This window comes from Staurois parvus, unplaced genomic scaffold, assembly GCF_062004578.1.
Source record: "Staurois parvus isolate SC_StPar_1 unplaced genomic scaffold, SC_StPar_1.0 ptg000126l, whole genome shotgun sequence".
Taxonomy (NCBI): Eukaryota; Metazoa; Chordata; class Amphibia; order Anura; family Ranidae; genus Staurois; species Staurois parvus.
The window spans coordinates 1,138,280-1,152,044 of NW_028317922.1; the positions used below are offsets into that span (position 1 = coordinate 1,138,280).

The 13,765-nt window shown below is 44.9% G+C and overlaps 1 long non-coding RNA gene across 1 annotated transcript in view; it reads right to left on the minus strand.

Annotated features, from left to right (window-relative positions):
- Nucleotides 1-3,954: 3,954 nt before the first annotated feature.
- LOC149466510 (uncharacterized) overlaps nt 3,955-13,765 on the minus strand; it is a 78,238-nt gene continuing 68,427 nt past the window's right edge. The window contains exon 3 of the long non-coding RNA XR_016312043.1: nt 3,955-4,265. This is a non-coding gene — a long non-coding RNA (uncharacterized LOC149466510). The remainder of the gene's footprint in view (nt 4,266-13,765) is intronic.

Sequence of the window (13,765 nt, forward strand, 5' to 3'; positions counted from 1 at the left end):
TAAATGCACTGATACCATCGGAGTGTCCCCTTACATAGACTGATCCCATCGGAGGGCCCCCTTACATGCACTGATCCCATCAGAGTGCCCCCTTACATGGACTGTTCCCATCGGAGTGCCCCCTTACATGCATTGTTCCCATCGGTTTGCTCCTCTGCATGGATTGATCTCATCGGAGTGCCCCCTTACATGGACTGATCCCATCGGAGAGCCCCCGTACATGGACTGTTCCCATCGGAGTGCCACCTTACATGCACTGATCCCATCAGAGTGCCACCTTACATGCACTGATCCCATCAGAGTGCCCCCTTACATGCACTGATCCCATCAGAGTGCCCCCTTACATGGACAGTACCCATCGGAGTGCCCCTTTACATGCACTGATCCCATCAGAGTGCCCCCTTACATGCACTGATCCCATCGGAGTGCCCCCTTACATGGACTGTTCCCATCGGAGTGCCCCCTTACATGCATTGTTCCCATCGGTTTGCTCCTCTGCATGGACTGATCTCATCGGAGTGCCCCCTTACATGGACTGTTCCCATCGGAGTGCCACCTTACATGCACTGATCCCATCGGAGTGCCCCTTTACATGGACAGATCCCATCGGAGTGCCCCCTTACATGCACTGATCCCATCGGAGTGCCCCCTTTACATTGACTGTTCCCATCGGAGTGCCCCATTACATGGACTGATCCCATCGGAGTGCCCCCTTACATGCACTGATCCCATCGGAGTGCCCCCTTACATGGACTGTTCCCATCGGAGTGCCCCCTTACATGGACTGTTCTCATCGGAGTGCCCCCTTACATGGACTGATCCCATCGGAGTGCCCCCTTACATGCACTGATCCCATCGGAGTGCCCCCTTACATGGACTGATCCCATCGGAGTGCCCCCTTAAATTGACTGTTCCCATCGGAGTGCCCCCTTACATGGACTGTTCCCATCGGTTTGCTCCTCTGCATGGACTGTTCTCATCGGAGTGCCCCCTTACATGAACTGTTCCCATCGGAGTGCCCCCTTTACATGGACTGTTCCCATCGGAGTGCCCCCTTAAATGCACTGATCCCATCGGAGTGTCTCCTTAATTGGACTGATCCCATCGGAGTGCCCCTTTACATAGACTGTTCCAATCGGAGTGCCCCCTTACATGCACTGATCCCATCGGAGTGCCCCCTTTACATGGACTGTTCCCATCAGAGTGCCCCCTTACATGCACTGATCCCATCGGAGTGCCCCCTTACATGGACTGATCCCATCAGAGTCCCCCTTTACATGGACTGTTCCCATCAGAGTGCCCCCTTACATGCACTGATCCCATTGGAGTGCCCCCTTACATGCACTGATCCCATCGGAGTGCCCCCTTACATGCACTGATCCCATCGGAGTGCCCCCTTACATGCACTGATCCCATCGGAGTGCCCCCTTACATGGACTGTTCCCATCGGAGTGCCCCCTTACATGCATTGTTCCCATCGGTTTGCTCCTCTGCATGGACTGATCTCATCGGAGTGCCCCCTTACATGGACTGTTCCCATCGGAGTGCCACCTTACATGCACTGATCCCATCGGAGTGCCCCTTTACATGGACAGATCCCATCGGAGTGCCCCCTTACATGCACTGATCCCATCGGAGTGCCCCCTTTACATTGACTGTTCCCATCGGAGTGCCCCATTACATGGACTGATCCCATCGGAGTGCCCCCTTACATGCACTGATCCCATCGGAGTGCCCCCTTACATGGACTGTTCCCATCGGAGTGCCCCCTTACATGGACTGTTCTCATCGGAGTGCCCCCTTACATGGACTGATCCCATCGGAGTGCCCCCTTACATGCACTGATCCCATCGGAGTGCCCCCTTACATGGACTGATCCCATCGGAGTGCCCCCTTAAATTGACTGTTCCCATCGGAGTGCCCCCTTACATGGACTGTTCCCATCGGTTTGCTCCTCTGCATGGACTGTTCCCATCGGAGTGCCCCCTTACATGAACTGTTCCCATCGGAGTGCCCCCTTTACATGGACTGTTCCCATCGGAGTGCCCCCTTAAATGCACTGATCCCATCGGAGTGTCTCCTTAATTGGACTGATCCCATCGGAGTGCCCCTTTACATAGACTGTTCCAATCGGAGTGCCCCCTTACATGCACTGATCCCATCGGAGTGCCCCCTTTACATGGACTGTTCCCATCAGAGTGCCCCCTTACATGCACTGATCCCATCGGAGTGCCCCCTTACATGGACTGATCCCATCAGAGTCCCCCTTTACATGGACTGTTCCCATCAGAGTGCCCCCTTACATGCACTGATCCCATTGGAGTGCCCCCTTACATGCACTGATCCCATCGGAGTGCCCCCTTACATGCACTGATCCCATCGGAGTGCCCCCTTACATGGACTGTTCCCATCGGAGTGCCCCCTTAAATGCACTGATACCATCGGAGTGCCCCCTTACATGGACTGATTCCATCGGATTGCCCCTTACATGCACTGATCCCATCAGAGTGCCCCCTTACATGCAGTGTTCCCATCGGAGTGCCCCATTACATGGACTGTTCCCATCGGAGTGCCCCCTTACATGCATTGTTAACATCGGTTTGCTCCTCTGCATGGACTGATCTCATCGGAGTGCCCCCTTACATGGACTTTTCCCATCGGACTGCCCCCTTTACATAGACTGTTCTCATCGGAGTGCCCCCTTAAATGCACTGATACCATCGGAGTGCCCCTTACATGCACTGATCCCATCGGAGTGCCCCTTTACATGGACTGATCCCATCGGAGTGCCCCTTTACATGCACTGATCCCATCGGAGTGCCCCTTTACATGCACTGATCCTATCGGAGTGCTCCTTTACATGGACTGTTCCCATCGGAGTGCCCCCTTTACATGCACTGATCCCATCGGAGTGCCCCCTTTACATGGACTGATCCCATCGGAGTGCCCCCTTTACATGGACTGATCCCATCGGAGTGCCCCCTTTACATGGACTGATCCCATCGGAGTGGGAGGGAGGGGGGTTTGGGAGGACTCGGAAGGTGCTCTGCGGTGACAGGAGCAGACCAACCCCACCACCTTTACGACCGTTAGGTCCGGGTGAGTGGGTCCAGGTGAGACCTCCGTAGGAGAGTGCAGCAGGGGAGGAGTCAGTGGCCTGGATCCAGGTTTCCGTGATCACTAGGAGGATGAGGGAGCGGGAAGCAAAGAGGTCGTGGATGGCGGTAAGCTTGTTGCACACCGATCGGGCGTTCAGGAGTGCACATGAAAACGGGGGGGAGATTTTAGGGAGCAGGGGGACAGATACTAAGTTGCGAGGGTTGCGGCGGGACGTGGAGGCGGGAGGGTGTTGTGTGGGTGAGGGAGGTGGTGAAGGGCCAGGATTCGGGGAGATGTCCCCCGCGGTTATGAGGAGGAGAAGGGTGAGAAAGGTGGCATGGGAGCGGGATGTGCAGGAGCGTGAGAAACTACTAGTGGAGGTGTTCGGGTCAGTGGGAGAGTGGAGTAATAGGAGGAGGTGGTGGGTGCCGTAGAGGGGTGAAGGAAGCAGTGAGGACACAATATACAATTGTTTGGGAGGGGTAGAGGGATATAGTGAATGGATTTTGGGAATGGAGGAGAGGAAAATGAGAAGGAGGAGTGGAAGAGGCATTTTGGGGAGGTGATGAGAGCAATAGTAGGGAGATGATAGCAATGAGGGGGAGATGTACAAGTTTTGGGGTGGAGCAGAGGGGTAAAGAAATGAGATTTGGGAACAGAGGATAGTAATATGGAAAGGAGAAGAGGGGGTGTATTGTATAAAAGGTACACAGAGTGGGACTCAGGTATGTAAGAGAGGTTTCCCAGGGTGTTTGCTTGCAGTCTGTCCAGCGTGCAGGAGAGTTTATGCTGTTGTTGTGTCTTCCTGCTGCTTAAGTTCTCCTGCTTTAGTTCAACTGCTGTGTTTAACTGCTTCGCACTCGTTCAAAGCCACACTCAATCTGAAGCAGCACCCCCATCAGTGATCTCCCCCCATGAGCTGATCTAAATTTATAGGGAGATGCTCAAATGAGCATTCAACTCCGCCCCAATTAGAAGCTGATAAGGATCACATGAATAGTGGGGGATGTTTCTTAGGAACCAGGCTACAGTCGTAAACCTGAGTGCACCTAGGAGGTGAGGACTGGTCAACATATACAAATATAAATACACCATTTGTTCAGAATTTAACAGGAGTCAATGCGTTTTTCTGGTTAAGAGCGGAGGTAGGAGATAGATGCAGTTACCTGTGAAAGTAGAGAAGGCATAACTAAAGTGCTGTGTTTTTTACTGCTTCACACTCGTTCAAAGCCACACTCAATCATAAGCAGCACCCCCATCAGAGACTTGCCCCCCATCACATAAACAGCGCAATGTTAGAAATATTAAATGTTTAAGTCACCATAAAACCTTTTTATTTTGGTTCAATTTGTTTTCAATATCTGGACAAGTAGATTGTCATGAGGGACAAGTAGATTGGGACACCGATTTAGTCCCTTGGACGAGTAGGTTTTTCAAAAAATGTCCACACCCCTGGAATATGTCCCATAGGAAATCATGTTAAATGGACTGCTGTGCATTTCTGCACAAAGCAAAACACTTAGGTGTGAACCTAGACTAAAGGGTTAAAAACAGGGTGAGGAAGCAACAATGCTGCCTGCTTTAACCCCATTTGCTGTACTGGTCAAGGTTGCAGGGCAATTGCAGAGCAGCCTCATTCACTTGAATGGGTCATGCTTGACAGATGCTACACCCACCAACCATGACCACTTCTAACTCCTGCTGCCACATGTGCACACCCCTTGCCATTGCCGCTAAAGGGGGTGCAGTTAGGGCAGGGGGAAAAAAGATAAAAAACAAAACAAACACCACACCCCAACTGCAGGTTTTCAACTACAAATTTAAATGGATCGTTCTGGGCACCCTAGAAGGCTGCTTTCACACTGATGTGCTGTGGTTTACATGCACTGCGGTGCAAAGCATCTGTAACTTTCCTGGGTTAACTGCACTTTTCTATAAACTTCTATTATATCTTGCAGGTCTGGTGTGCTTTCTGAAATCCTGCATTCAGGAGTTTTGGTGTGCTTTCATAAAGTAGGATTGAATAAAAGTATGTGGCCAAGTGCAGCAAACCCACAGGCAAGCTGCAGGTCCACTGCACCAGTGTGGGTAAACCGCAGTGCATCAGTACAAAAGCAACCCTATACTATTATGCCCAGTATATTGCTTCACAGTGACTTCAAGATCTCTTTCCTGCTGCTGACACCACTCTGGAGACAGCTGGCCAGGGTAAGAGGTGGAGTGCATTTGGTATCACTTCACATTGGACAGAAGCCAGCACACAGGCGGCATTGGCTTATGCAGCTCTGGATCCCTACTACAGCTCCAACTTCACAAGTAGCCCCTCTGCATTGCACTCTGTAAGCAAGTCCAGACTGCCATCTTCCAGTCACCTGGCCGCGATCTATGGGTTGCTGATCCCCAGGTTAATGCATGAGAATAGTGGTGTACCACATTGCAGCCAAATACAAAAAACAAGCTTACACTCTACTCGACTCATTAACAACTTCAGCTCCGGAAGATTTTACATCCTACATGACTAAGCCATTTGATGCTATACTGAATGACGCGTTACTGTAACTGGTAAATGCACGGTCAACAACGCTGAGCCCAAGAGAAATTTATATACAATTTTTTGTAAACAAAGATCTTTTAGTGGCATTCAGTCACCACTGGGTTTTTTTTGCAATATAAATCAAAAGACCAAAAGTTTATTTTTTCCCTTTCTGCTATTATATGCATATCCAATGAAAATAGTAAAAAAAAAAAGATAACTTTTGGCCAAAATGTATTGTGCTATATGTCTGATGGAAAAGTGTATATCGATAGATTGTAGGTGCTATAACTTTTAAACAAACCTAGGTTACATGTACACACTAACATTTGTATTTATTTGTGTACCAATGGCAGTGATCAGCAACTTGGGGATTGCAATAGTGTGACAATCTTGACACTGACACTGGGGGGAACTGACCAACTGCCACTGACATTAATACAGTGATATTATACACTGTCACTGTACTAATGACACTGGATGGAAGGGGGGGGGGGTTACCATCAAGGGGTGTGCCCAACTATGTGTAACGTGTGCTTCTTTTACTACTAGATCTCCAAGTTTCTCATCCTGGATGAGAAACAGATAGATCCCTCTGTTGATAGTCAACACAGTTCTGGGCTGTGATTGTACACTGGTGATCAGCAGGTCCCAGCTGGGATTTGCTCACAGGCTCCCGCTGTGTAAAATCACAGAGGGTGCTGGCCAGGGGATGCCATGCACATGCCCAAAACTCAGAAGTAGGCAGCGATGTACGGTTATGTTGCTTTGCCTACAGTGGCTGCCTGTCTGCAGTACATTATGGGTGGGCACCAAGTGGTTAACTGAGGCCAAGTAGGATTGTAGACAAGTTGTCTACAAAGAAAGGTCGATGAAATACCCTTTGGCATGGTTAAAATTGTAAAACCGAACCATTTAGGCAGACCTGTGATACCAGCCTCTTCATTACAGCTACATTATTCTCACCTGCTTATATATGCAGTGGGGCAAAAAAGTAGTCAGCCACCAATTGAGCAAGTTCTCCCACTTAAAAAGATGAGAGAGGCCTGTAATTGGCATCATAGGTAGACCTCAACTATGAGAGACAAAATGAGTAAAACAAAATCCAGACAATCACATTGGCTGATTTGGAAAGAATTTATTTGCAAATTATGGTGGAAAATAAGTATTTGGTCACCTACAAACAAGATTTCTGGCTCACACAGACCTGTACCTTCTTCTTTAAGAGGCTCCTCTGTCCTGCACTCATTACCTGTATCAATGGCACCTGTTTGAGGTTGTGGACAGGTGTCTTTTATACTGATAACAAGTTCAAACAGTCACACTCCAAACTCCACTATGGTGAAGACCAAAGAGCTGTCGAAGGACACCAGAAACAAAATTGTAGACCTGCACCAGGCAGGGAAGACTGAATCTGCAATAGGCAAGCAGCTTGGTGTGAACAAATCAACTGTGGGAGCAATAATTAGAAAATGGAAGACATACAAGACCACTGATAATCTCCCTCGATCTGGGGCTCCACGCAAGATCTCACCCCGTGGGGTCAAAATGATCACAAGAACGGTGAGCAAAAATCCCAGGACCACACGGGGGGACCTAGTGAATGACCTGCAGAGAGCTGGGACCAACGTAACAAAGGCTACCATCAGTAACACACTACATTGTCAGGGACTCAGATCCTGCAGTGCCAGACGTGTTTCGCTGCTTAAGACAGTACATGTCCGGGCCCGTCTGAAGTTTGCTAGAGAGTATTTGGATGATCCAGAAGCGGATTGGGAGAATGTCATATGGTCAGATGAAACCAAAATAGAACTGTTTAGTAGAAACACAACTCCTCGTGTTTGGAGGAGAGAGAATGCCGAGTTGCATCCAAAGAACACCATACCTACTGTGAAGCATGGGGGTGGCAACATCATGCTTTGGGGCTGTCTCTCCGCAAAGGGACCAGGACGACTGATCCATGTACAGGACAGAATGAATGGGGCCATGTATCGTGAGATTTTGAGTGCAAACCTCCTTCCATCAGCAAGGGCATTGAAGATGAAACGTGGCTGAGTCTTCCAACATGACAATGATCCCAAACATACCGCCCGGGCAATGAAGGAGTGGCTTCGTAAGAAACATTTCAAGGTCCTGGAGTGGCCTAGCCAGTCTGCAGATCTCAACCCCCTAGAAAACCTTTGGAGGGAGTTGAAAGTCCGTGTTGCCCAGCGACAGCCCCAAAACATCACTGCTCTAGAGGAGATCTGCATGGAGGAATGGGCCAACATACCAGCAACAGTGTGTGCCAACCTTGTGAAGACTTACAGGAAACGACTGACCTCTGTCATTGCCAACAAAGGATATATAACAAAGTATTGAGATGAACTTTTGATATTGACCAAATACTTATTTTCCACCATAATTTGCAAATAAATTCTTTCCAAATCAGCCAATGTGATTGTCTGGATTTTTTTTTCTCACTTTGTCTCTCATAGTTGAGGTATACCTATGATGTCAATTACAGGCCTCTCTCATCTTTTTAAGTGGGAGAACTTGCACACTTGGTGGCTAAATACTTTTTTGCCCCACTGTAAATCCATCTTATGCACAGGAGACCAGTTTCTTCTATGACCTTTACTGTACACAATAGAATTTCAGAAAGACAGATAGGGTATGACCAGAACCCCGATTGTTCTCCAATATATTTAAAAAAAGCTGGCGTAGGTCTCTAGATGCATTGGCATTACCAACAGTCCCAAAAAGTCCTTGCTAGCCTGTAGTCCAAGCAGGCCAAATAATGGAATATTGCAGTCAGTAGAAAATGTAAGCGCTTTATAAGCACTAGTAACATTAAACTGTATAATCAAAAGAAAGCCTGGAGACTGCCTCTAAAGGAATGAAGATATTCTCACATATTAACATGATATACATGTATAGAGAACCATGCCACAGCTAAATATATTCAAGAAACAGAATTCAAAGATCATTTTACTACACATATACAGTTGTGTTCAAAATAATAGCAGTGTGTTGAAAAAAGTGAATAAAGCTCAACATCCTTCTAATAGCTTTTATTTCCATACACACAAATGCATTGGGAACACTACACATTCAAAATCAAATCAAAACATGAAGAAAAATATATCAAATTTTTGTTGTTCCGCTTAAAAAAAATTGAAGAAAAGTGAATATTAGACGGTTCAAAAAAATAGCAGTGTTTGTATTCTTCTTTACAAGCTCAAACATTCACTATATAAACTGAAAAATGTTTGAAGATTTTGCTTTCCTTTGAATCACTTAATGAATATTTAGTTGTATAAGCACTGTTTCTGAGAACTGCTGTACATCTGTGTTGTATGGAGTCAACCAACTTCTGGCACCTGTGAACAGGTATTCCAGCCCAGGATGATTGGACTACATTCCACAGTTCTTCTCTATTTCTTGGTTTTGCCTCAGAAACTGCATTTTTGATGTCACCCCACAAGTTTTCTATTGGATTAAGATCCGAGGATTGGGCTGGCCACTCCATAACGTCAATCTTGTTGGTCTGGAACCAAGATGTTGCACGTTTACTGGTGTGTTTGGGGTCGTTGTCTTGTTGGAACACCCATTTCAAGGGCATTTCCTCTTCAGCATAAGGCAGCATGACCTCCTCAAGTATTCTGATGTATTCGCACTAACCCATGATCCCTGGTATGCGATAAATAGGCCCAACACCGTAGTACGAGAAACATCCCCATATCATGATGCTTGCACAACCATGCTTCACTGTCTTCACAGTGTACTGTGGCTTGAATTCAGTGTTTGGGGGTTGTCTGACAAACGGTCTCCGGCCACTAGACCCAAAAAGAACAATCTTACTTTCATCAGTCCACAAAATGTTGCGCCATTTCTCTTTAGGCCAGTCAATGTGCTCTTTGGCAAATTGTAACCTCTTCAGCACACGTCTTTTTTTCAACAGTGGGACTTTGCGGGGGCTTTTTGCAGATAGCTTGGCTTCACATAGGAGTCTTCTAATTGTAACAGTACTCACAGGTAACTTTACACCTTCTTTGATCTTCCTGGAGCTGATTGTTGGCTGAGTCCTTGCCATTTTGGCTACTCTTCTATCCATTCGAATGGTAGTTTTTCGCTTTCTTCCACGTCTTTCAGGTTGCCATTTTAAAGCATTTGCGACCATTTTAGCTGAGCAGCCTATCATTTTCTGCACTTCTTTATGTTTTCCCCTCTCCAATCAACTTTTTAATCAAGGTACGCTGTTCTTCTGAACAATGTCTGGAACAACCCATTTTCCTCAGAATTTCAGAGAGAAATGCACTGTAAACAGCATGTACAACATTTGCTGCCTTCCTTCCTTAAATAAGGGCAATAATTGCCACCTGTTTTTCAAAGAATGAATGACCTCACTAATAGAACTCCACACTGCGATGATTTTGAACCAAAAACAGTGATTGATCAGGTTAGCAATGTCTGACTGCTATTATTTTGAACACAACTGTATGTATTTTGTAGTGCACTGTATTAAATTCTTGTGCAATTCTAAAGTCTGCTACCACACGCTGGCAGTAATAAATGGGCAACTCAATGCAATAAAGCGCGAGTAAATCCATTTAATCTCATTAAAGTGGTAGTGAACTTGTTTTTTTTTTTAACTTTTACCTACAGGTAAGCTTATAAGCCTTACCTGTAGATGAAATGATATGTCCTAAACGTGCACTGTTTAGAAGATATCCATTTTTAAAGCCGACGCATGCGCCCTGAACGGCATACCCATGCCAATCCTTCGGAGTACTGTGCCGTAGCCCGGGACTCCCACACGCATGAGTGACACCATCATGGCCCGGCCTATCAGACGGAACCTGAAAAGGAAGACCAGGTGAAGACAGAAGCCTCTGCAGCAGTGACAGTGCCCCACCGGAGGGCTTAGTTTTAAGATAAGCTTTACATAATGTGCTAGTATGCAGTGCATATTATGACATTAACTTGCAGGGATCACTTTTCTCCTGCGGTTTACTAACACTTTAAAATGTGCAAATTCTTTTGCAGGCAGTCAAAGACAGCATGGATCTACTTACCCTTTACTAGCACCATCGTTTGAAGTTGGAAGACGGATGTCTTTGGCATTTTCAAAAATCTCTTGCAATTCCTCTGAAGTTGTGCTATAGGGGATGTTCTTAACAAACAGAGTTCGTGCATCTGGAAAAATAAGCAGCTCCAGGACCACCACCTTGGAGTTCTGCTAGATTCAGTTTAGACCAGCCCCACTTTGAAAATTCAACGATTTTCACTGCAAACTATAATGCAGGTATAGCTCTAGAAAACGACTGAAATGCAACGTTTATTTAAACTCACAGAACAAACCTTTTGTGAAGGGCTAACTGAACACATCAGGCCTACATTTCTACGACTTTGGAACATGCACCACGACGAAGCTACTATTGTCTTCCTCTAGTACTGCAAACTTTACCTATGAGGGAACTGAAGCTATTGTTGAAACAAGGATGCAAATATGGGCTTGACTGAACCCCAACCTTCCTTATCTGCTCACTTTATTAAAACTGGTGATTAAGTATTAAAAACAGTGTGTCAGCATAACAACCAGGCTGCCAACATCTTTTTGGTCCCCCCAATAACAGCATCACTATAAAGGGAACGAAGAGTGAGCAGTAATTGACTTTAATTTACAGAGAGTTTCACAATCCATGCCTTAAAGTCAATTAGAATCCAAAAGATACACAGGACCTATTCTTGCTTGCTATTAGGCTAGATGTGTACATTTAATATATAATCATATTATGAAAATGTAAAAACTAGCCAACGGATCAATTTAAAAACAAAAGTACTATATGGGAGTACAAACAGATCCTATCCTATGTTCTCTGCATTTTTTGTTTTCTCTGCAGGAGTGTTGGCCTTCTCTACTTTCATCACAAAACAAAGAACCTTCTTTCCATTTAATTTCAGGGCTTTTTCCACTTCCTCCGCAGTAGCAAACTCCACATAGCCAAACCTCCTGCAGTAGAGATGGAAAAGTGAAGGAGCTGCAGCACAACAAACAAACAAGAGATCCCTGTGCTCAAATCCCAACCGCTAGTGCATGCATTTATCTATCAGGTGCTAAAGGGGTGTAACCACATATTAACACTAGAAATTCTGAGGACCCTCTGCACACTGGTATATACCCTTTCCAGCAGACTATGCAATAAATAGGGATATTTAGTTCACACATATTGCAATACATGCTTAAGCTGGCCAACTGTGTCAAAGTAATCCCTCTATGGCCAGTCCTACTCTGCTCTGCCGACGCAAATGCTACTGTGGACACAATGCTAGCATAGGGGAAAAGACACAATGGGGGGAGCTACACGGTTCAGGTCTGGCTACTGACCCAACAATACAACAAACAAGATCTACCTGTGCTGAAATCCCAATAGCTAGTACATGCATTTATCCATCAGGTGCTAAAGGGGTGTAATTAATATTAATATGTGGTTACATCCCTTTTAGCACCTGATGGATAAATGCATGTACAAGCTATTGGGATTTAAGCACAGGTATATATATTTTTGGAAAGGGTCAGGGACTTTTTTTTTTAACACAAAGTTGAGTTTTCGGTTCTATAGTCTTCAATGGAGACAATGCGGAAAAGCATGTAGTGCATTTTTTTTAATGCATTTTTTTGGTTTAATCTTCCTAGCAACTAGAAAAAAACCGTATGTACAAAAACACACCGCAAAAAGCACTGCAGAAACGCAAACTGCATAGGTGTGACCCAGCAGAAGCATGCAGTTGCAGAGCAAGTGAAGGAGCTGCAGCACAGGGCGCCTATTCAGCATGTTATCTTAAGAAATACTTACTTGGAGGCTCCAATCTGAACATCCTGCACTGGCAAGTTCTTCTTACAGAAAAAACTCCCTCAGAGCATTTTTAAGTTCATCATAATCTTTTGCAGAATTCAGATTTGCAACAAATACTGACAAATCTAACAAAAGGAGTAAAAAAAAGAAAAAAAGATTTTAACCAGAAATACCAAATACACATTAGCAAATATGGCATGAACTTTGAAATGATGGCCAACATTGAATAGAATTAGCATGTAAAGCAGGAATTTCAGCTTCATTATCTGTCCCAGAGACCCAAGGGAACGCTATTATGCTACTATACGAACACAACTTAAAGCAGAGATATACACACACCGATTTAACAGTTTCACATAAATGACATTCAGAGCATCCCATGAGAACAACTGTCACAGTTGCCTGCATCTTTCAACTAAACTGTCAAGCCATTTAATGGTTGGTGTTCTAACCAATCACACGCGCAGCACCATGGCAACTGCAGAACAGAGGCTAAAGCTGGCCATACATTACACAACTTTCCTATTCAATTTCCTTTAGATTTACCTTCAACTAAGACACGCAAGAGCCTTCCTGACTGCATACAAACTGAAAGTTTAGGTTTGACCGCATATGTTTTGGAAAACCTAAAGGAAATTGACACTTGCAGACTTAATACTACTGACAAGAGAAAACTCAACTGAAATTTTCTTGACACTTGTACCCCAGAAGGGCCATTATATTGCTAGGTGAGAATTCTCAAATTTTCTCAACTGGAATGCACACAGCCAATATGGATTTCCTGACATTTTCGATAATCTCTGCATCTGGATATGCATAGTACACGACAAAGGTCTATAGGTGCCAGAAAACCAAGAGTCCAGCATACATCCAGCGCCCCGAATAACGTTTCCTAAACACATCACTTCCAGAGCCAATTTTTTTAACATTTTGCGCACATTTGTACATAAAAATGCACATGAAACCCTGAAAATATTTTAAGGTACAAAAAAAATTTTAATGTATGAACTTTTTTTTTTTTAAATATTTTTCAGCAAAAAACTAATGAAAACAAATGCTCAATTTCCTGGTAAAGTATAAAAAAAATAAAAAAAAAAAATGTAGTGTCACCATGGTGACACTCCACTCCTAGAGTGACAGTATGTAAAAAAACAAATATAAAAAAATAAAATAGTTAAAAAAAATGTTTAAAAATTATAATTTTGGTTATAAACTAATTTGGGATTTTTTTTTTACTAGAAAGATAACGGAATACATTTTGGCCAAGATTTATGATGAAATATATATTTGCAAA